Source organism: Microchirus variegatus, assembly GCF_963457635.1.
Source record: "Microchirus variegatus genome assembly, chromosome: 9".
In the NCBI taxonomy this organism is placed as follows: domain Eukaryota; kingdom Metazoa; phylum Chordata; class Actinopteri; order Pleuronectiformes; family Soleidae; genus Microchirus; species Microchirus variegatus.
Genome location: NC_139810.1, coordinates 13,020,860 through 13,045,018, shown reverse-complemented (window position 1 = coordinate 13,045,018; position 24,159 = coordinate 13,020,860). Strand labels below are relative to the sequence as shown.

At 39.7% G+C, this 24,159-nt stretch overlaps 1 protein-coding gene across 1 annotated transcript in view; it reads right to left on the bottom strand.

Annotated features, from left to right (window-relative positions):
• LOC310931942 (membrane-associated guanylate kinase, WW and PDZ domain-containing protein 1-like) overlaps nucleotides 1-24,159 on the bottom strand; it is a gene marked incomplete at both ends in the record, with an annotated part of 125,899 nt that overhangs the window by 55,559 nt on the left and 46,181 nt on the right. The window lies entirely within an intron of this gene.

Sequence of the window (24,159 nt, the reverse complement as noted above, 5' to 3'; positions counted from 1 at the left end):
TGCAGTTGACTGGGGGGTAAAATCTTATTTTCCTCTTGGCACAACAACATGTTCAATATTCCCTTCAGCCTCTCATTGTTAAAATGCACTCAGCATCGCCGCAACGTTCATTCAGTTTGTTTTTTTTTGAGATGGTGAGCAGTCACGGGGAAGTGGCCTCTAAAGCAGGAAATGAGAGAGTTGTGAAATCAAGAGGGTGTGATTGTAATTCAGCACGGTGATTGGAATTACAGCGGCTGGCGAGGGGCTGCGAGTGTCATGTCAGGAAATTAAATTGAGGCTCACATCTTGAGCTGTCGCCTCACGGGAAAGCACCGCCTGCTAAGTCACAAGATAAAAGGTCACCTTTAGCTACCGCACTCGATCCTGATTCCAATCCCTCCGCCTCTTGTAGAAGTGTGGAATTGTAAAATACAAAAATAACAAGCGTAGAGTGATTACAGTCGTATTACTTAAGCAGGTGATAGTCAAAGCTGCTTTGTTCCCGATACGACTGTGGTGCTTTATGGCTACACTTACTGCATTCCTATGTGCTGTTAGATTCAAGTCAAAGTATAATAAAGGCTTTTCAGTCTGAGGCAATATAAATGTCTTGAAACCAGAGAAGACACATGACAATGAAACAGCGTATATTTGACATTATTCTGCACAAACGACCCATTAAAGGTCTGACTATGCTCTCAATCAAACTTCTATCTTTAAAGGTAAAACCATTATCAACGTTTTCCGACGTCCCGAGCCCGATCCCCCTTTAGAGTTAATGATTAGAGGTGACTGTTGCATTTTACTTTGAAGTGAGAACAGGAAGGAGGAGGAAGCCCATCCCAGACAATGGGGACAGGAGCTATTGTGTCTCTGTCCTTAGAAAGAGAAGATGAGATGACAGGCCAGATGGTTGCCTGAAGTTGTAACCCATCTGTGATCAGGACAGAAGTGCTTTAAAGTATATACACATATATATTAAAGTAGTGCTGGGCAATGTGGCTTATGAATAATATCTTAACATTTTAGGCTATGTCCCAATATCCATTATATATATCTATATAAAGCTGGCTGCTTCTGACAGGTTAGTGACAATAATAATACTCAGAAAACCCCAGAAAAGTCATATTCTATATTATAGCTGTTGACATCATGTATTATGCACTGAAAATACAGTTGTTACCTTTAATTTGAGATAATATCTGGTGTATTTCTTTGGGTTTCTAAATTGTAATCATGGATATTTACATATGCACTGCCTATAAATTGATCCATGAATAATTTAATATAAATATAATCAGATTTTGTTAAATGCCTCAATATCAGTGCTGCAACAGCCTTTAAAACCAGGGAAAGACAACTCAGAAGCCATGTCATGAAATGAAAAGATCCAAAACCTAAGACCATGTCTTGTCTATTGGTCACGACATCTGATTTATTTGACTTGCACACACTTATTCAGTGAGGTAGAGATCACAGTTGTACAAGCCATGGACACACAATGTGCCTTACTCCATCTCAGCGGTGATACATAGATAAACAGTAACTCTGCTCTGGAATAGTAAGTCTAAAGCTGCCAGTATATGCTCCGTCAAAGCTGCTTGTCAAATGGCTGGAAAGCATCAGAAACGTAACTTCCCCTCCACATCTTTCAGATGTAGGCTTCAGGGATTAAAGTGGGTGAAAAAATAAATGCTCTGACAGAGCGGATGGGGGTGTCAGTGAGGATGGATGATATATATTCCCCGCTGTGTGCTCTTCTTCACATTAATGAATATTATACTGTGAGGAAAAAGGCTGAACAAGCTTCACTTCGATATTTACGGATAGATTTAAAACCACACGATATACCATGAAAACATCTACTACTATTTTGTGAAGATCTGAATTGTTTAAAAAAAAATGTCCACACTGGTAACATGGAACAATGAACAATAAAATGATTAAACTGCAGCCTTGGGAATTTGCTGACTGCGTCGATTCAAATTGCTGTTTAGATTGGAAAACCATCAATTGTTCAGTGCTAATCCATACTACTGTATATACTCATTTGTAAACACCAAACCCCAATCTGCTTCCATACAAATATTTCAGCTCCTTGCACTCCATCTCCATACATCATCCATACATTTTCTACCGCTTTATCCTCCACAGGAGCGTCACACGGGGGTACTGTGCCAATCTCAGCTGGCATAGGGGATAAGCGGGGTACACCTTGGACAGTTCTCCAGTCCATCGCAGGGCCACATATAGAGACAAACAACCACTCAACCATTCACTCTCACACCTCTCACAAGTGTCCAATTTACCTAATCCCCATAGTGCAATTTTTTTGGACTGTGGGAGTAAGAGAACCTTGAGAAAACCCACGCAAACGAGAACATGCAAACTCCATGCAGAAAGTCCCTTGTTCCAACATGGACTCACACCTAGGTCTTCTTGCTGCAAAGGCAAGAGCCACGACGCCAACTGTGTGGCCCTGCACTCGTACTCCCTCACCTGAAAGCATGTTTCATGTGATATCCACACACATAAATGTAAACGGGAAGCTGATTTTATGTTTTTAAGTTGTTTCACAAAATACAGCTACCAAAAAATAATAAAGATGAAAAGCAGACTGAAGGATGTTAATCTGAAAGTCCCCCGCAAACTCAAACACAACTCATGACAGCTCGTACCAATACTAATACTAAAAAATTTTGAAGTAAGAATTAATGGCAATTCATAGACACTTAAAGTGTTTACATCAGGGATTAATCTCTATAGACACGTAAAAGTCACACATTTGTACGTGCTGCATTAACAATAAAACGTTTTCACAATCATCAATGAAGGAACAGACCAAGGACAGTGTTACTATTTGATAAATGTTACTCCAAGGACCCACAAAACTCACATTTAATAGTGTGAATTATGTAAGCTGCTTATTTCACTATAAAAGTGGGTTCAAGTGAAGTTTTTATTCTCCTTTTGCTTCATAAAACACTTTCTCTTGAACTTGATATTGTCATGTTGGTAAAAGTCATCCAAGTAAGAGATTGAAGTTGATAATTAAAGGCACAGTAAGCGATTCTACTACAATACGCTTCTCACTCAATTCTGCTAAAATGTCCTGATGGTCACCCAACTGTCTGCTCAGTATGTACACTGAAAAAATAATCTAGTTTTTAGACCCATATTCAGTATTGTTTTAAAAAGTCAAGAAAGCTGCACTAACTGAACAGCAATTGGGAGCAAGACGCTAATTATCTTTCTTCAACTGACACAAGGTTACAGCTGAAAGAAAACAATGAAATTGTTGTTGGGAGGACGACATGAAAAAGTGGTGCTGGAAAAAAACACCATGGGCAAACAACTCAAAAGCTCAGTTTGCAACAAACGATGCATTCCATTTCGCAGTATTCGGAGTAACACGCTGCAAAAGTAATGCATTACTTTTTGCTGTAATGTAGTAATGTAATGCATTATTAAAAAAAAAAAAGAAGAAAAATCCAGCCCACAAACACCTGATAATAAGCGAGTGTTTGTGTTATTGTGCACCGCTCCATACCTTCACTGCACTGCAACACTGACTCACTTTACCACTTATTTTTCTGCCATTTTTGCCAATAAATCATGCTCAAGATGAATTGATAGGGGATGAGGAAATTTAGCTGACAGGATGCAGCGCTCAGACTGTGAAAAACAAACAAGTCTCTCACATGAAGCGAAAATGAGTATAAATCATCCGACCGACTGTTTACAGCAGTGACGCAGAAGCGAAGCGCTGCTCTGTGTTCACCCCGGTGGACTGAGATGAGATGAAAGTGAAGTTGTCTGTGAGTTTGAGTCATAGGACTGGGTGGTCCCAGGGTGGGAGACGTTTCTGAAGTGCAGCGTTGCTCTAATTATGCTGTCTGTACTGAGCAAGAGAATGGACTTGTTATTCCAGGCTATTCCCCACAGTGAAGGGCACTGATAGGATGACTAATTCTACTGTGCCTTTATTACAGAATAAAGACTGAACAATGTTTCATTAACATCCATCATCTTACACATAAAGTGACATTTTATATCATTTGTTTTCATTTATGAACCCTTAAAATCTTCATTTTTAATTTGACAATCTGCTCTTCTGGGTTATTCAAGTTTATCTTCAGTTTGTTCTTTACTTCTCTTTGATTTCTCACAGAAAGTAAGAGCAATATTTTTATTACTCGTGTTTAATGTGAGTGGGTAATCATCTGTCGCCGTAAAATCAGGTATTAAAGATGTCACGCCAATGGATTCTTGCTTATTCAGTGCTTAAGAGGTCACATTACGGTGCCAATCCAGCTGCAGGGGGATTTTAAGATCACAGACTGCTCAAAGAAAATGAATATAATGTTATGAATCTGATGAAACAATGTGCTGTGGTGAAGAGCGAAAATGGAAGTTGCAGATTTTTCACTATAATGAAATATTTATCCGACACTCAAATCTAAAAGAAAATAAACCATAAATATTACATAAATGAGTCACTAAGTACCAACTGTACAAAAATAAAAAGCTGTACCATTTTGACTTAATTTTGTCCTTGGAAGCTGTTAAATGACTTATAAAGATTCTTAAGACTGTGCTACTGGACACAAAACAGTGGTATTAAGCGATCTTTAAACTTCACTTCAGAAAAGAAAGAGTTAAAGTATCTGACTTGTAGGGGAAAAAAAGTAGTGGTAGTAGTGGTATCAAATGATATCTTGTATTTAATTACAAGATACTTCCATCACATCATACAGCCACTATCACATCAAGTCACCGATGGAATATTCATTAATAATCATACTGATATACAGAGTTATCAATATTTATTTGCAGTTAACCTTTGTCTACTTTTCCTCCTTCCTGAAGTGTAAAAACTTTTATATCATACTTTAGGATAACACAATGTAGGATTTGCTCCCCCAAAATTGGCAAATGGAATTTTTTGTTGTGATTCTTATAAAATATATAATAAATATCCTCAAAGTAAGTCTAAATTATGAGATAACATTCATAATTAGGAGATAAAAAGGAAACAATATGAGATAAAAAGTAAAAAATATGAGATAAAAAGTAAAACATATGAGATAAAAAGTAAAAAATATGAGATAAGTTGAATTTATGAGATAAAAAGTCATTATTATTAGATAATCTCATAATTTGGATTATCAAGGCTAAATTTTACCTCTTTTTTTTCTGGCGGAAATGGATTTCCATAAATATACAGCATGTTACAGTATCAGAAAAAAACCATGTCCTCAGACCAGGTACAGTACCTTTTTTTTTTTATTATTTAATCTTATACAAATATCATTACATTGTTTTATTTTATTATTAAGTATTAAAAACAAAAAATAACCCCCCCCCCCAAAAAAAAAAATAATTAACAAAAGATTGATGGTGCTTTAGTTTATCTAGCTTGTATTTTTAATCCGGCTTATATAACATATTGCTCATTGTTTGAAACACTTGATGTATGAACAATATGGATGAGAGTGGCTGTTACGTATGCCATAAAGTAGACTGTCTGTGTGTTTGTGGCGTGAACCCAAAATCATTGCAGGCAATGTAGACCTGCTCAGGCTTTGTTGTAAGTTTTTGTACCATCAAAATAATCTCAGAGACATTATCTGAAGGTTGAAATCCTGCATTGTGTCATTTTAAGATTTTGTTGGTGTAGATATTTCTGTTTCCATTCTACTCTCAGGCTGAACAGACCAGCTGGACTCACTCAACACACACAATAGTTATACAACAGTCTTATCTCTGTTGTACTCAGTGTGCCGGAGTAAAAGTGTGGTCAGGCTTACCTTCTGACCACCACAGTGAGTCGTCTCTACCTTCTCAGTCCAGAGACACACTGAATGGGCCATACTTGGCCCTGAACCCGGGCTCTGATGAACTAACTTCCACTGACAGTCATCAATGGGCTCATTCATTCACTGTGAGAACCCAGCCTCTGTATGCATGAATGGAAAAGTGTAAAACAAGCTCTTTTGGAAACATCGTCTGTTTTGAAATAGCAGCAAACTCCACAGAGAGTAATCTGTGTTCTCTAGAGAGCTGGCAAGACGGTACAAAAATGCAGAGTGTTCATCTTTCTTCTGAACATTGTTGCACTGTTAGGAAAATCCAGGGTATCGCTTTCATAAAAAAACATAGTGGATAGCCATGATGACAGTCCCGAAATACTGTAAATCTAAAAATAAGTGTAATTCAATACATCCACTACACAAAATGCCCCATGATTTATCTCTGTCACTCCTAAAAAAAACCCAGATCATAATGAAAGTACAAATAAAAGTGTATAGTATTCATGGGCCGATCAGGGCAATTGCACTGCATTACATCACTAACCTCACGTGACTTGGTGCTCTAATTTTCATGTTAGACAACGTGTCCTGTTCATTCACAGCAGTTTCACAGTCTTGCAGAATCGTATTTAATTCTTTCTTTGTTGAAGATATCATTCAATTGTTCCTTCAGATCAATTAATCAGCCTTAGCCTTATTGATGCAGAACACTCTAATGCTCTTATGGAAATGACATAACAGCCGTGAATAGTGGACTGATCAATGTGGTATCCTGCAGAGAGTCATACAGGAAGATCGATACCATTCTCAAGTCTGTCCACTAAATATGATGCAACACAGCCAAGACAGAGTTAGTTAGCTTAGCATAAAGACTCCAAACAAAGGGGAAATGGCTAGCATGACATCCTCTGCTTCACTAAGAACCACACACACAGCTACTCTTCTACTTTGTCTTTCATTTATTTGGACAATTTAAACAAATCTTCACTAATGCCAACCCAAATTTGACTAACCAAATTTCCAAAATCTTACCTCTAACCTTAACCACTTCTTCAGAAATTAAGTGGGGTTTGGATCAGTTTTTTGTCTCAATGAGGACAACTGGACATGCCAGTGTTTTTATTCCAGAAAAGGTAAAAAAAAAAAAAGGCGTCACTAGGTTTTAAGGACAGAGGAGGCTTAGCCCCCAAGAGATGCACATGATGTGAGCGAACATAGCGCTCAAGCACACAATTTCACAAACAGCTGACAAAGACTGAGAAACTGGGCCTTCACAACTCAGTCAGACTAACTAGCTAGCTAAGTAGCTAGCTAGTTAGTCTTTCAGAGCTGGAATGTGACTTTTGACTGCAAAACAACAAGCTAGGTTTTTATTTTTCAAACAGGGAGCACTTGGTTCATTAATGACATGGGACTTTCTGCTGTTAGCTGTTAGCTGTTAGCTGGGGACTTGAGCTAACTAACTGTTTCTACCAGCAGTGCTGAATACTTACTGAAAAACTTTCTGATGTCCATTCTTCATTCACGTTATTCTGCTAAGCCGCTGTATTCGCTCTGTGTGCTTCAAGGTGCACTGCACACGCTGCAGGAGGGCAAGCAAGGTCGCAGGGAAAACGTGGACTGGATTTACGTGATGTGGGCGTTCTCTACATGAAAAAGTGGAATGGATTGGATAACGACGCACTGAAGGGGCTCTCTCTGCCTTACACTATGAAGTGAAGGGAAACGGACAGATTTATGATCATATTTAAGTGAATAATGATAGGATACATCATTATTTATTCAAACTCAGATTATGGCCATTTTATATAGAATTTGTCAGCACTTTTTTTGTAAAAATGTTGTTAAATAAAATAAAAACTAGCTAGCTAGTGATTACACCTTGACGTTTGTTCTGCGTAGGTCTCGTCTACGTACATCAAACAATGCAGGACCGATGAAACAGTAGGTGGCGTCGTAACAAACAAGGGCACATCAGTGGCAGGAGACATTTACCTACATTTACAAAATTCACACACTTTCAGTGACCCATGTCTATTTGAAACTTTCATGGATTTCAAGGACCTGTGGGAACCCTGTAATGTGTGGTGATGAGTATGCAAACACACACACACACACTATTTTGAAATCATATTTGGTTTTGGTACATGTGTAGTGTCACATTAATTTAATTTGTATCTACGTGCATACTCAAGACAATACTGTGCCATGGTAACCGTGGTAACAATTGTGTATCAGGGACAGGGAACCAAAGTAACTTCATTAAGCTTGAGCCAAGTTGGGACACAAAGACGCAAATGACCACTTTCAAATCCACCACAAGGTCCTAGAATAAATATAAAGCAAAGCAACAATGGAGGAGAGTGAATCTCAGATACAAGACACGTGTTGTGAACCGTCAAATGTGATCTGTAGTTCATCGAAATTGAGGTACGGTTTAACGATGTTTCTGGTAATGTGAGCTTTGTCTGAATTGCATTATAACCTAAGAATGGATTCTAAAACCTGGTGTGAATTGATGATCAGATCACCTGAAATGTATTTTGCTGACAGTTCTAAACAGAGAGAGAGGAACAGAATTGCAAATAGGAGAATTGACTTGTATACAGCCATATAAATGCAGCAAATGTGTTGTGCTCTCTATAATTATCAAAGGTAAACATACTTTTAATCATCAAAACCTGTCAAGAAAAGATGGGAAATGACGCTTCTTTCAAACTGTCACTATGGTTACGCATTGTTCATATGAATTAATCAACAAATCAACTAATTAATATGAAATGTAGAGACTGAGGATAATAACACCACCACAGGTACGAAAGTTAAAGCATCTGTTGCTGCTTTTATAGAAAAAAAAAACAAAAAAACATATTTATCTTTTTAATGATCTGTGTTTTCTCAAATCCAAGACTTGTGATATACCGTCTGTATAAGTCTGGCATGAACCGAAATGTGGATTTTAAGAATATTCATGTCCAAAACAAACACAGTTTTTATTTAAAGGGTTTTAAAAGAGTTTGGAAATCATCCAGCAGATAAATGAAATGGAATATGATGACTTTGACATATCAGGAAGGATGGGTGGTATTACATATTTGCCAATAAACCTTTAAAAAAGTAATTGTTTGTCCAAATTCCAGTCTGAAATATGCTGATGCATACTGTACAGAGAGATTTTCCTCTTCTTTCCATCAGTGATCAATTCAAGACAACGACAATACTCGTTACATTATGTCCCTAAATACCTTCTGTCACCCTTTTGTAATGTAATAAAAACAACATAATTCCCGCTGTCCATGCAACACACTTCAGCATCTAGCGTACCTCCCACCATCTTTCTTGATTTTCTGTGTCTCCTGCTTTTTCCTGCTGTGTACTCATGGTGTCTCACCATTAATTCCTCCTACAAGGATGTTTAGCTTCTCTATTCCTGTCTTCTTGCTTTCAAAAGTGTTCACAGGTTCAAGTGGGCGGAAGCAGCAGTGACCACAGAGTGTAATGAGCTGTCCTCTCAGTGAGTTTAGGAAACAAAGACAGCAGCATCAAATCATTATTACGTTTCTCTCCTTAGCAATGTCAGTCAGCAGCCATGGGGAGAAGAGAGCTCGATGAACATGGGCTGTACTGACAGTGGACATCTGCCAAATGGTGGCAAAGAGCGAGAGGACGTTAAAAACACACAACGGCAAAAAAAAAAATCGCTTAATGGGCACGTGAAATTCCTGGCGCACACACACAACCACAAAAAAAATAAAGACTAAACACATGAGACGACTCCCACACACATGTCCACAGGTTCTCCTCACTTTCATCCTGTCTGGGCATCATGTTATTGAGTGAGTTGCATCTCACTCTCTCTCTCTCTCTTTCACAAGGATGGAGCTGTGACGCCTGTGTGCTGCATGTGCGTGTGTGCGTGACAGAGGGAGGTATTGATCTAAACACTGCTAAATGGATAAAGAAATCCAGGCAAGCCTGTCCTCACTTGTGTCACGTCATCAACATTGTCTCCATGGCCGAGTTCAGACCTGCATCCACATCCTTCTCTGGTGATCCAATCACAAGAGAACAGCTCATATGCGAATGGTCAATGCACCAAACTGTGGCTACAGTCGTTTTAGTTGTGTGACAAACCACCAAGAGATCACCTATTACTTTACAGGCTTCCATTTTGAAGCCGAGAGTTCAGTATTTAGGCCAGTGCCATGTTGTAAAAACCAAATGTGACCCACACACCATATAGCTACAACTCCCGTTTTGATGCCTTGAGGTTTGCCATTTAACTGGCTCCTCATTGCTGTCAATCAAACTGCTGTCCACTCATATGTGCTATGTTTATCATCTATTTTCCTCTAAATGGGTATATAGTTTACAAAACTGACATCAAGTGCTGCGAAATGATGCAATCTATGATGTGATCCATGTATGCCTGAAATCATCCACCTATTGGATGAACAGTCACACTCAAAATTGGCTATAATTAAAGACTAGTGACTGGGACCATAAATTATTAAAGAATTTATTTTCTTCCGCTATAGTTAAGAAGTAGACTTGTAATAGAGTAGCAATTCCTGAAATGTCCTGGGTCACATTTAAGGAACGCCTACAAATCTATGGAGAACCATCCATCCATTTTATACCGCTTTAAGCTAGGTTTATAGTCGCCTTAGTGTGCCTATGGAAGTAAATCTGTGCCATCTGAGTTTGAATTCGAGTTTCTAACACTGAATTTTTTTTGCATCGAAATTAGACTTTGAATTTTAAAAACCATCAAATTTCAAGCACTGTTTTTTTTGCCATTGATTTTTTTTCAACTTTGAAATAAATTCAGTGTAAAAAAATTCGATGTCTCAAAAAATTCAGTCTAAAAATATTCACCTGCAAAAATTCAGTCGCAAAAAATTCACTTTAAAAATTAATGGCAAAAAAAAACAGTGCTTGAAATTTGATGGTTTTTAAGTCTAATTTCGATGCAAAAAAATTCAGTGTTAGAAATTCGAATTCAAACTCAGATGGCACAGATTTATATCCATATGTGCCGGGTGCGCGCCAAAAATGACGTCAAATCCTGTGTCGCGCTGGGCGCGTGAGCTCCAAAAGGTGGAGAGCTCGCCAGTCCCACTCTCAAAAGCACACCTACGGTCAATTTAGAGTGTCCAATTTAGCTAATCCCCACACTGCATGTTTTTGGACTGTGGGAGGAAGCCGGAGAACCTGAAGAAAACTCCCACACACACAGGGAGAACATGTAAACTCCATGCAGAAAGACCCTTGTTCCAACCGGTTCGAAAACCCGGGTCTTCTTGTTGCAAAGGCAAGAGTGCTGACCACTACAATGATCCATCCATCCATTATCTACCGCTTTATCCTCCACCAGAGGGTCGCGGGGGGGTGCTGTGCCTATCTCAGCAGACATTGGGTGATAGGCGGGGTACACCCTGGACAGTTCGCCAGTCCATCACAGGGCCACATATAGAGACAAACAACCATTCACTTACACACTCACACCTATGGTCAATTTAGAGTGACAAATTCACCTAATCCCCATATTGCATGTTTTTGGACTGTGGGAGGAAGCCGGAGAAATGTGATAATTAATTAATGAAGAAAATAGGCTCTGACGACCAGAAACTGGCACTGGTGCCAAATGCTTTTCCCGCCAACATGGTGGTGTAAACAAACTATGTCATGTGACATCTGGAGCGCCACACACTCATAAAAGCAGTTTCAGTTGATTGACACAGCTGGTGCTTGTTTATAAACATGCTGGAAGGGGGCGGTTTTTGCTGAAATCTATATGCAACCTGGACATGTGTGACCAGAAAGGCCAGTAAACCTGTACCCAATGTTGTATGTTTATGTTGATGGCATTGACCTGTTTAATATACAGGATATTTCTCACATTTAGCACAATTAAAACAGAACAAATCAAACAATTAAAGCAAATGGGTCATTTGCACAGCAGCCATTTTGTCATGTTTTAGCAGGAAAAGCACAGGTGTTACTGATCACATTAACAATGTCTCTGCTTCAGTTCATGAAAGTCAGGACAGTGTAACCGTGAACCAGCATGAATCCTGAAATCAAGGAAGCAAAATGGAACTCAGCCATCATTAATTTCATTATTCACACCTGCGATTTTCCTACTGTGAGTTGTCAAAATGGCTGCAGAATAAAATTAATGAAATTAATTAAATCTCTTGACTGCAGCTGTATTCTGGTTTTATGCATTTGTTAACGGAGTTTCTTTGGGGTTTGGAGTGTTCGCGATTAATCAAAACAAGCTTAACTTTCAGGACTGTAATGGATCGTTTTCTCAACATACAATATTCATGAGAACTTGACAATGACCAGACAATCAAATAAATAGTGCAATTATTATACAATGACAAAGAAATTATGCAAAAAGCTGCACTATCACTGTAAAGTGTTTCCTATAAGGATGTAGTGGCAAATAGAGCTACAGAATCATTAACTGAACTGAATTATGTGTGTGAAATGTGCGTGTGTGTGCTTACGTCTCACCTCACTACTCTCTACTCTAGATTCAGCGGCATTATGTTTCAAACACACAAAAGGCTGCTCATATTAGCACCCACACTGGCACATGCACAGACTCACTCACCAAGACAGCAAGACGGAGAGAAAGAGAAGTCACATTTCTCTTCGGGTTGGTGCATTACGCAAATGATTTGCTCTTCGATCGGCGAAAGTTGTGAACGGTACCAAAATAACTGATTTGTACCGCCCCACTTTTTGGCAGCCCTGCAGTGGTTCAACTACCCTTCAACTGAAGGGTTACAGAGCATTATTTTATTTTTATTTTGAATGATGTTTAGTTTATTGGTGGGCTCCACTGATTCCTGCTGGTATGATATCACACTATTTATGTAGTAGGGATGCACAATATTGGACTGTTTGCTCAGATCCGACCCGATGCTAATTTATCGGCAGCACTTGAGCCTATAACCGATATCAATCAATCAGTCACATAATCTCACGTATGCCTGGTGTTATGTAATAAAACAATAATATGGAAGTTAAGAAGTGGGAAAAAAGAGAAGGAAGTGACAGAACTTTATCATGGGATATATAATATAAATTTATGTCTAATAATTTGCATACTCATTTCACTGTAGAAATAAATGTATATGTATAGTAAAGTATAGTTTCAGCCTATTCAGCCAACTTTTTAAATCACAAGTCATATTGGTGTGATCTTGATGTGTTTGCCAATATTCGATATTACATTTTAAAGGCAATATCGGCTGGTATCAATATCATGCATCCCTATTGTATAGCTGACCTTCCATAGCTATCTTCGGTACCCAAACGCACCTCACATTGGAGAAAGCAAGCCAGATCATGGATTACCCACAACTGTAACTGCACCACCTGGTGGAAATGCAGCTATAAAGAGGGAAGAAGGACCTAAACACACACACCAATATACTGTGTACCCTATAAATAGTGTCTGGACTATAAATATCAGGTTGTGGAAAGCAGTTTCTGTCCTGGTAGTTCATAAAATGCTCCAGAGCGGCGGACATGTGTCCCTGAAGTGGCCTGTTTGAGTGTGTGCTATGACCCACATCTTGTCTCCTAGTATTGGGCCACTCACTCACTGCTACTGAACATGCATCATAAACTGGAGGAGCACCCGTACTGTCCTAACTCATTAATTACACTCAGAGGAAGAATGCTGTCACCTCGCACTATCTGCTCTACATGGAACGTGGTAATCGGTAAATTGGAGAGTTATAATTTCCAGCTCTGTCACTGTGAGGCTTTGTTGTGGAGAATACCAATGACTCCAGAGGATGAGAGATGAATATCACAGGAAGAGACCAACTTTAAGTTCACTGTAGTGACACCGTTTCTCTTGTAATGTGCCACAAAGAGCAATAGGACACACTGATAAGACTGAGATGACTGTTATCTCCAGTTTAGCCTTTTTACAAGGTGGCAAAATGTTCTCTGTTTGAATCCCGAATAACGGACATCGCTAGTGAACTGGGCTACTGTGTTCTCATTCCCAACCTTTCTAAACTGCAGTTAATCTCAATCTGATTTGAGTTTGAGGGGGGTTTGTGATTGGTTCTCCTTTTTAGGAGATTCTGAAGTTGGTCAAAACAACATCCCTGCAAACACCACCGGCAAGACTGTAAATAAATAAATAAATATCATATTTGTATCAATTGTCCAGACGGTTATTGACACTTCGGTACTGACCTATGAGGAATTTAATACCAGTTCTTGAAACTCAACTCTACTTCTGATGCAGAGCTGTAAACTGTATGGAAGCAGATCATTTTTTAGCTGAAAACACCATTTTCAAGCGTTGTACAATGGTTGTAGCGTAAATTGACTGGACAGTGTGAGTGTGAACTGTTTGTCTCTGTGCGTCAAGTGAAAACAAAGATGATGACTGAATTGATTCGTTCTCAAGTCTGCATAATTTGTCATAAACCATTGAAGTTTCTCCATCTCATTAAAACATACTCAAAAAGGATCTAAACGTTCCTGATGTAAAGACTTGTGCTGTGACACTGTGAATGAGCTCCAATATCACGGCAAAACATTTATTGTCCATTTCATGTAGCTGCAGAGAAAAGCAGATTCTAAGGCCATCTGGACACTGAATCTTTTACAACTCACAACTTTCACCGTTTTAGCAGCCAAGAATCCATGTTTTTCCGTCTTGTGTTGCTCCACACGGTTCTGCATTTTATCATCGCAAACACTGAGCTACATAGACTCACTGAAATGAGTATCGACACAAAGGTCAAGGGGGGGAAAACATAAATGGGGTTTTACTTGGCTGGGCTTTTACTGTGCACTGTAAAAAAAAAAAAAAAGGAAAAGAAATGACATTTCTATATGAGATGATTTTGGACTCCAGCCCTCTCTGGCAGCCCTAAAGGCGAGGCTGACTAAATATTTAATTCATGTAGCTGAGCGAATGTTTGTATCATCTAAAAGTGGCCTGAGCCTGACAGTAAAATTGACATGTAACATAATGTACTGCACATGAATAATACATCTGAAAAAAACACACATTTAATAGGTCTTACATTTAAATAGGACTATGTTTATAATTGTTGTTTTCAGCCATGTTAGTGGTGTGGTACGGTAAAGCTGACTGGTAGGTCTGACAGAGACATACAACAATTTATCATCATAACTTGCATGTACTGACATTTGCTTCCATCTCCCAACACAGGACTGTTTCCTTTCTTCCTCTTAGATCACGGCATACAAAAAACAAACCAAACTAGAAGAACAGAACGTCATTTATCTTGAGTAGTGTAGGATTCAGGGCGGTCTGGATCTGGACAGTGGTCTGCCATTTAGTGACTAAAGCAACACTTAAAGACTCACTCCAAGATGACAAAGTATTTTATCTCATCTGTTTTTTGTTTTATTTTATTTTTTACTGTCAGAGCATCTCAGGATGGCAAGAAATATCCAGTCAAGATCAACGTTAAATGTGTAAATCCTGTGCCATCACAATCAACAGCAAACCCTGGCATCAGCATGTATGTTTGTTCTGCCTGCTTTCGAGCCTAAAAACCAAGGTACATGGGGGAAAAAAAGTGATGCTTGAAGCCTTCTTGACAAGTGCCTGTCAAAGCAACTTTACTTCCTTGGGTCCACGGCAAAACTCGTAAAGTTCAAAGTCGATTGGACGAGTGGTTGTCAAGAAAATCGATAGACAGACAGCTAGAGATCCCTCCGTTTATGGTTAGACGCCTCAATAGCTACTTGGTGGATTACAATAAAATCTGAGCACAGAAACACTTACTGTCTGCATGTCAGCATGAACTCTAATTACTGCTTGATTATTTCCCACCTTCTATTTATGTATGTATATATATATATATATATACATATATATGTGTATATTATGTGGTTTTTAGGGTAAGGGTAATACTTAACTACTGACTTTTATGTTCAGTGCCAAATGATGGTGAACAAGGTTAACATTAATTCTGCTTAGCATCAACATATTTGTATGGTCAACTATCTATCTAATGTTCATTTACTTCATGCACTTTTTGTTGGTGAAGTAGCAACAGCATTCCCTTCAATAACCATTTATCCTAAATAACAAGGTCAGTATAAGGCGACCCACTAGAACTGGATAATTTTCTTAAAATTTTTAATTTTATTTTGGGAAAATGCTTCAAGAAGTGGAAAACCGAAACCTTAATATTTCCATGTACGGTGTGTGTATAGTTGTTGCTGTGCTGTTAATGTTTTAAATCTGTTAAGGCTGTTTAACAAGTGGAAATGAAGTGTTTGAAGTGCATGAGTATGCAATAAACCTTAAAGGTCCAGCGTAATAAAGAACTTGTGATATCTAATGGTGAGACTGCAGATTGTAACAAAAGGAGGACTTCTCTGCTCTCTTTCCTAATTCGAAACAATGGGAAACCTGAGGAACTACAGTGGCTTTCACACACTATAAAGGATGTTGTTCATCTGTGTTTGTGTTGTAATGCATACTCTGTCTGCTTTCTCTGTTCAGGCTGCTGTAAAAAGATGGCAGTCTCTGTAAATCAAGGCTCTTGCTAAAAGGTGGCAGATGCAAAAGTCCACAGGGGGCGAACAAGGAGGAAGATATTATTTCAACACTGACATTTAGTCACACTGGATTACACAGCATATTGCAAAGAATGAATAAACACCCAACAGGTAATTGTGAGTACTGTGGTGTGGAAGAGATGGTCAAACTGCGACCCCTTGCTAAGATTATGAAAACCATGGGTATGGGTAGAATATTCAATGTCAGCCATTAAACCCTGCTATAAATGCAGGTTTACACATTGGACCTTTAAAGGGTGCACAACAGTTGTTTTTGGACATTTTCCAGTGTTATCTGTTCACATAATGTGGAACTCAGCAGGGGTCTGTCTGGGTTACAACAACAGGGGTACACAGGTGAGGGGGTAGCGTCTTGGTCAAACAGCCTCTCTGAAAATGTGCTTGTCTGAAATCATCTTAAGATTTTTTAATTTCCATTTTATTGGACCAAAGATCAGACCGAGAAGCTCGTCTCAATTTCCCCTCTGCATCACCTCTCCTCGTGTCCTGCTGTGACCTCACGTAGAGTTTGGTTCACTCAAAGCTGGAGCCGAGACACCCTGAACACCTGAACTCCTTCCACACCCACATGACCTCATGCTCTGTGTGACTGTTAAGCTCTCTGGAGACACGGCCTACTTATGATTATGTCTCTTATGACTGCAAAAGCTAATATTCACTCACACACAGGCATGCGCGCACCAACACACGCAACCCCCCACACATACAAACCAGGTGAAAAAAACATCCTCCTGTGTATTAACAATAGGCAGTGGGACTGACAGCGTTCTGGTGACATTTGATCCCTGAATCGTCTTCCTGCTGTTGATGGTCTGGGGAGCTTCCACTCATTGTCTGACAAAGACACAGAGACACACACACACACACACACACACACACACACACACACACACACACACACACACACACACACACACACACACACCGTTTTGACTAAACATCTGCTGTTTTTAACCCCTGCTGGTGATGAGTGTGAGCGTGACAGGGAGTGGGGGTGAGAGGGGGGGCAGCAAGACACAAGAACAAGCAGCTTCCAACTGACCTTAGCCTGATGAAATGGTGGGACTGTAAACGGTGCAGGCAAACACATATTCAAAGTTTTAGCTCCATCATAAATGAGCCCGTGCTTCCAGGATAAACACAAACTCAGTGTTGATGGCGATACGTGTTGTTATGAAAACAGATGCTCAGAGGTGACGTGAGAAAAAAATTACGTACATATCTCAGGGCAGACGGAGGAGAGGAGGGGCAGAGAAAGCAAACAGTCACTCGGGGAGTTAGCAGGGAACTCTCCTGGGCCTCTAAGCCAATTACTGGAGCAGCATTGATTGAGGCAGCACTTTAAGGCCTCATCTACACAAGTAGTCCCTTAATACACTGGTCAGATGATGGGAGTGTCTCAACCACAAACAATGGTTGGGTGACCATTTGCATCTAATATTGGGTCAGTGGGATATTTCCCTATAACATCAATTTTACAACAAGAATTTTAGTGCTTCAATCACATATTTAATCATATATTTTGCTTTCTATGCCACTTTTACACCATATACCATTTTTTCCATGATTCCTAGCTATGCCATCCTCTTTGAGGTCTTGATGACTCGATTTGTATTTTTACTTATTTGCATCCAATCGAGTGCTCCATGAGTTTTATGATGCTCTGCCTAACACTCAGGTGCATCGACTCCATAACGCTCATCACCAGCTTCCCGGTATCACGTATCAGCGCAAACATATAACTTTCGCTCCACATTTTTCCTCATCATCATCATCCCCTTCTGCAGAAAAATTGCTCTCATATAGCGGTGACAATGATGGCAAGTTAGTCCTCAATAACAGAATCATGGATGTGCTGTCTATGTAATGCCCATTCAGTACTTTAGTCTATCAATATGACAACAAGAACCTCCCATAGGAGCAACTTTACAACTTTACCTAAAGCCTAAATATTGTGTTTTTATCTTCTTTCTTCAATTCCTCATTGAAACCTTCACACTAAGCATCTGAACAAATGAAATTGTTGACCCCAACCTTCATTGCATTTTAAGTGCTTTATTCAACTTAGTCACACCTTTGGTGTTCCCAGTCAAAAATGACCTCCGTAGAAAATGAATGGAGTAAGTAAGTATCGGCTGTGCATTATCGGATATTGGATCCCCCCTGATGTAACTAATGACTAAAACAGTGCGCTGAATAGGCTGCTATCTCCTTGACTTCTTTCCTTGTGTCCTCTCCAAAGTATTATATGTTTAATGTTTATCTATTTTGCACAATGAAGATGATGTACATCTACATCTGCTGTGACATGATGTCTGTAAAATATCATCTTCATTTCATTACAGAGGAGACTAAATTACCTCGGCAGTTGGGTGCACGAAAATACAGGGTTAGTATATTATTAGTATCGACATATCGGATACCTGCAAAAAGTCCAATATCGATAAAACGATATTATGGTGACCCAGTACATGGAAAACATAAACACATAGTACACTCACACAATCCCCACCCCCTAACCCCCAATAAAGAATGAAATCTATTTTACATACTTATGTATGTGCCAAATGAACCACACCCATTCCCCTTTAGTAGGATATAAACACATAGTTATGATTAATGTTTCTGTGGTAATAAAAATGCAGTTAAATGACATGGTCGTATTAGTCTGCTAACACCATAAGGCAGTGTTCAAGGAACAGTGGTGAAAGGCTATAGTTTCTAACAGGACTAATAGCGGATATTTGGTTAGACCTTCTACCATTAGTGTCAACACCATCTTCACACTCATGGCTGGAAATCTAATACTGCTGAGATGATCATACTGGACCTGTTTCTTTATCTTCTAATCTGACCTGCAGACCAAGGTGAGAATGATGTCCTGACCGCTGTGGTTGTCTTCAATCAGTACTTCCATCCCCCATTAAGAGGATTGCTGGCCTATAATGATTTATGAAGAGGAACGGGGAGAGAGAATCGATGTAGTGGAGGCCCTCAGATTAATGATTAAGCAAATAGCAGCTCCAGCATCCAATCAGAGGCTGAGGTGCTGCTCAGAGCACGCCATGCTGTTGTAGGTTCACTTAACTAGCCAGGGGTTGAAGAAGCTTCAACAAATGAACTTAAATGTCTCCTCCTGCTGCCACAATGAGACATGCAAAACAATGCACATATTACATGCACAATATTACCACCTCTGTGGTACTATAGTCTGTGTCCAGAAGATATTACACTCTGATAAACCTTAGGAAAAATATCTAATTACAATTCTTCTGACAGATATTTGGAGTTGATTTGAGGTATAACGATTTACGTCTGACACTTTAGTTGTGATGGAGCATTACAGCATGACACAATGGAAATATTACTACTGTATTCTAATGCAAGTTTCAGAACAATAACAAAATACAACCTTTATTAATTTGCCGGTTTTGAACAAATAATTGCCCAAGTAAACATGTTGTAATTACTATATCAAACAAATTATGATTCAATGTATTTTTGTGTGTGTCTCATTTTATGTTTAGATGACATTTGGCTCATTTTAGGAGGAATTCAATTGGCACTGTACTTCTTTAAAAACTGTTGTATGATCAATTTATCTGATAATTCATATTAATAACTCCCTAATCCATCTCACTATCAGTTCAGAGCCCCAAATATCCTATTTCTGCCCAATTAAGGCAAAACGCTGACAAATCTCATACCTGGAGACATTCATTTCGATCAATTAAATAGTCGAAATGCATGTTAAAGGTAGTTTCAGCTTCACAATTACGTAGCCTTGGTGAACCCAGCCGAATCTGCCACTCTGTAGACCAGGCCTAATTAACAATCCTAAATAAGGGAACCAATCACAAACAAGTGTTTTCCCCTGGCACACTGAAGGAGGGCTTAACGCAATGACAACAGAGAAGCAACATCGAGCAGCTTTTGTATCTACCCGATTTGGCGGCCACCGAAGAGCAGCTGTCTTTCGATTTGGCTGTTGCTTCCATTTTAAGCAACTTGGCTCCACGGAGCTACCCCGAGCAAAAGTCATGAGACACCATTACTAGCTAGCCATCGCTCCTAGAAAACTACAATAAGTACATTTTTTGGCATGTTTTTCTGTCGCTCCGCATACGTCGTCCAATCATTGGTCTGATTGGTTGGATGTCTGTTTGGCCACGCCCTTTGCATGTGGGAGGTGACTACACCTTTTCCAGACTGGTGTTACAGGGAACTTGTACCGAATCCTCTTTATACAGTATCTCCAAAAGTCTTATTTCAGTAGCTCAGATATCACCATGGCATTATCAACCAAAATTTCAAACGTTTCAAGAAAGAGTGTGGCTTTCTTCAGCATAAGCCTTTTTTTTTTTTTTTTACAGCAGGTTTCTTGCTGTGATTGTTTGAATAAAGGGATGATGGAGTTTCCAATTTAAGAACATAGAGAAACACACACACAGAAAGAGAGAGAGAGGGAGACCTGACACACAATACTGCTGCTGCCCAACACAACAGGCCATTCTTTCAGCTCGCGCCACAACACTCCTCACAGCTGAGTCCCAGCCACTATTCTCCTGCTGTTCCCCCTGCTCCCTCCCCATCTCTCCCCTTTCAATATGGGGGAGAGGAATGATGGAGGGGGGGCCTGAACATTGAATAGTGGGCAAGCACAAACAATCTGAAGCGTCTGCAGCTGGAAATCTTGTTAAATTACACAAAAGATGGCAGGGTTTTGCTTCTTTTTTCACCAAAAAGGAAGAGCTCACTGCTTACTGGAGAAAGCCAGGGGAAGATAACACATTCATTATTAAGAATATGGCTTTGGGAAAAGAGGAAGGTGATTTAAAGAGGTAAAAATCAAAGAAAGAAAAAGATGAGAGATGTGGCTGCATTAGCCAGTGGCGGTAATAATACTGTAATGTCCTCCTACAGCAGGAGAGTGTGTCAACACATTAGTGTTTGAATTCAGCCCCAAACCAAACACCATCTCAGACAGACAAACATACATATGTGTGCACACAAACACGGATCTATCCTCATCACCACACACACGGACACATGGTACAACACATCAATATCCCACGGCAGATCTGCACAAACGCTGATTAACACACAACAAATACACCTGCCTTTGTATTTCTGCTACTGAGTCAATCCGTCGTATTCTCCCAATCCACATCTCTCCACATCCAATATCGCAATCTGAGCATCACTCCCAGGAGATGAGGCAAATGTCACAGACGTACCTCTACAATGACACCACCGCCACTGCTGCTGCTGCTTTCCTCGTTGCGCTTTATTCCACAGAAATAGTCACAAGGATGAATCCGAGCAGACTGAATTCCGCTCTCCCTATTCCATCCAAACCATCCATGGATCATCCAGTTGTCTGTGAGCGGGTGAGTGACTGCTACACCTCCCAGCTTGTGAGCTCACTCAGGCAGGCGGCTCATACGCAGCTGCCGTTTTTCCTTCAAAGCTCCACAGGCAGAGCAAATTAGAGGTCCAGCCCAGCTTAGAGGCTTAGCCAATGTGAGCTATTCACTCTCCGGTTCCTGTCTGAGACCAATGGCTGCAGCCCCCGCATATACTCCCGCCCAATGCCTGTACCTCCCACCCTCTATCCCTCACTCTCTCCTTTTCCCTCTGTCTTTCTCTTTTCTTCCCTTTCCCTTCTCCTACTATCTTAGCCATAAATATAGACACTTGACATTTCCTAACACATGGTGCTTCCTGATAAACACTGAGCTTCATATGCAGGTCTCGTGACTGAGAAAACCTCTTCAAGGGTTAATAAGGGGGTAGCATAGGGCAGCAGAACAAGAAGGATAGCAGATATTTGTCTGGGAGATATAATATTCTATAACAGGAAAAGGTAAAATAACAGAAAATGAAGGTATGAATAATAAAGTTGGACACAGTGGTGTCTAGTGTTTTGTTGTTGAATTAGTTTGTGCTGATGGCTGCAGGGTGGACAGTTCACTATGTGCTGGCTGGACCAGCTCATTAGGACCTTGGGAGATTAAGGTCTCCCTTTGCAGACCAAAGGAGAGCTTGTACCTGGCAGAGCAGGCCTGGACCTGCATGGACATGAACTGTTGCCCAGGCAACCTGACCACAAAACCCAGGAGCTGCCCTGCGGGAAGAGGACTGCAGATTTCTGTGTGAATTCACTTGGTCAGATCTGAGCCAAGAGCCCTCGTTGAACTCACAAAAAGTTCTGTTTGCAAGTGGAAATGCATGTCCTTGCAGAAAAGTTTTGGACATTTCTAAAAACATGGTATCATGTATTAGTGGGCTAAGCTGCAGGTTCTTGCTTCATATTTATCAGATATGAAAATGGGCAAAAATTACTCTCTTTAAAAAAATATTATTTTAAAAGAATAATTTAGGTGTTTATAAGTATGATAGCATGAGGTATTAACACATTATCATCTGACCTCTTATCTAACTGCCAGGACAGAAAGAAAAAAAATATTTTATCAACTTAACTAAAGGCTCATCTGATAAAAATCTACACTGGTAGTGTACACTGGTAATAGTCTATTATGTTATGAATTTGTTTGGTGCTATATATTATCATTGGACAATCATTTCCTTCTAGAAACTGATGCTTACTTGCTTTCTTACTACTCAATCTCCTGTACCAAAGTCAATAGAGAAAATCTGCATTTTACCAGGACCAGACCTAAGTTCAATTGTGTCATCCTGTGACTTCAGTGTTTGAAATGCTTCTTTTGGATATACCAAAGTGATAAACAGTAGAAAACAGTATACCAGCAGCTCCCCTATGGACATTTGTGCGTACATTGAGATATAGCAATCTACATATTCCTGAGATGAAGATAGGAGGCACATATTTTGTTGGACGAGTCTTTTGTTATGTAGCTAAAATCTGTTTTTCTTTCTGTCCCTGCTGGCAGCCATGTCATCAGTGGAAGCAAAGGCCAATTCATATTCTCCACATCCACAGGTCCGCTCCAAAATTTGGAACAACTCCAATTAGGAAAATGTATTGGAATGAGATTGGACTGTCATGGCAATTCCTTTCAGTATGAATCATATTGTGGGCATGTATCTTTATGTAGATATGGAACACAGGATGTATGGAGAGACATTTAGGGATAATCTTGTCAAAATATCAAAATATTGACTAAATCTATCCTGACAAATAACAACTTCCCTGACAGCATTAAAGCTCGGGGTCGTACCTATGTTCCCCGGGTCCTATGTTCCCCGTTTTCCCAAAAAAGGTCCACTTTGTAGGTGACAGGAGAACATAGGACCCCTTTTTTGAAAAAGGGTAGGGTTAGGATTAGGGTCACATACAAAGCGGGGAACATAGGACCCGGGGAACATAGATACGGTCCCTTAAAGCTCTAAATCTGTAAAGTAGAAAACTGGATCAATGTAAATGTAACCGATGTGCAAAAAACACAAAATTAAGTATAACATAAGATTGGGAGTATCTAGTCACTGAAAGCAAAGTTCAAATTTCTTTGAAGTTGAAGCATCACGCTCACTGCTTGGAGGCATCCAGGCCATCACACACTCCAGAACATGTATGCTAGCTTACCCGCCACAGCAGAGCCAAGTCTAAGCAATCACAAGACACTCACACACAGATCAGTCTTCAAGAGACTCCATGATCATAACAGAGAATCTTTGTTCAGCCAGTGAATTAGCGCAGTTCATTGCCTTGACCTAAAAAAAAATGGGGTTATCATCAGCATCATACTCCAATGACAACGGCAAAAACAGACAC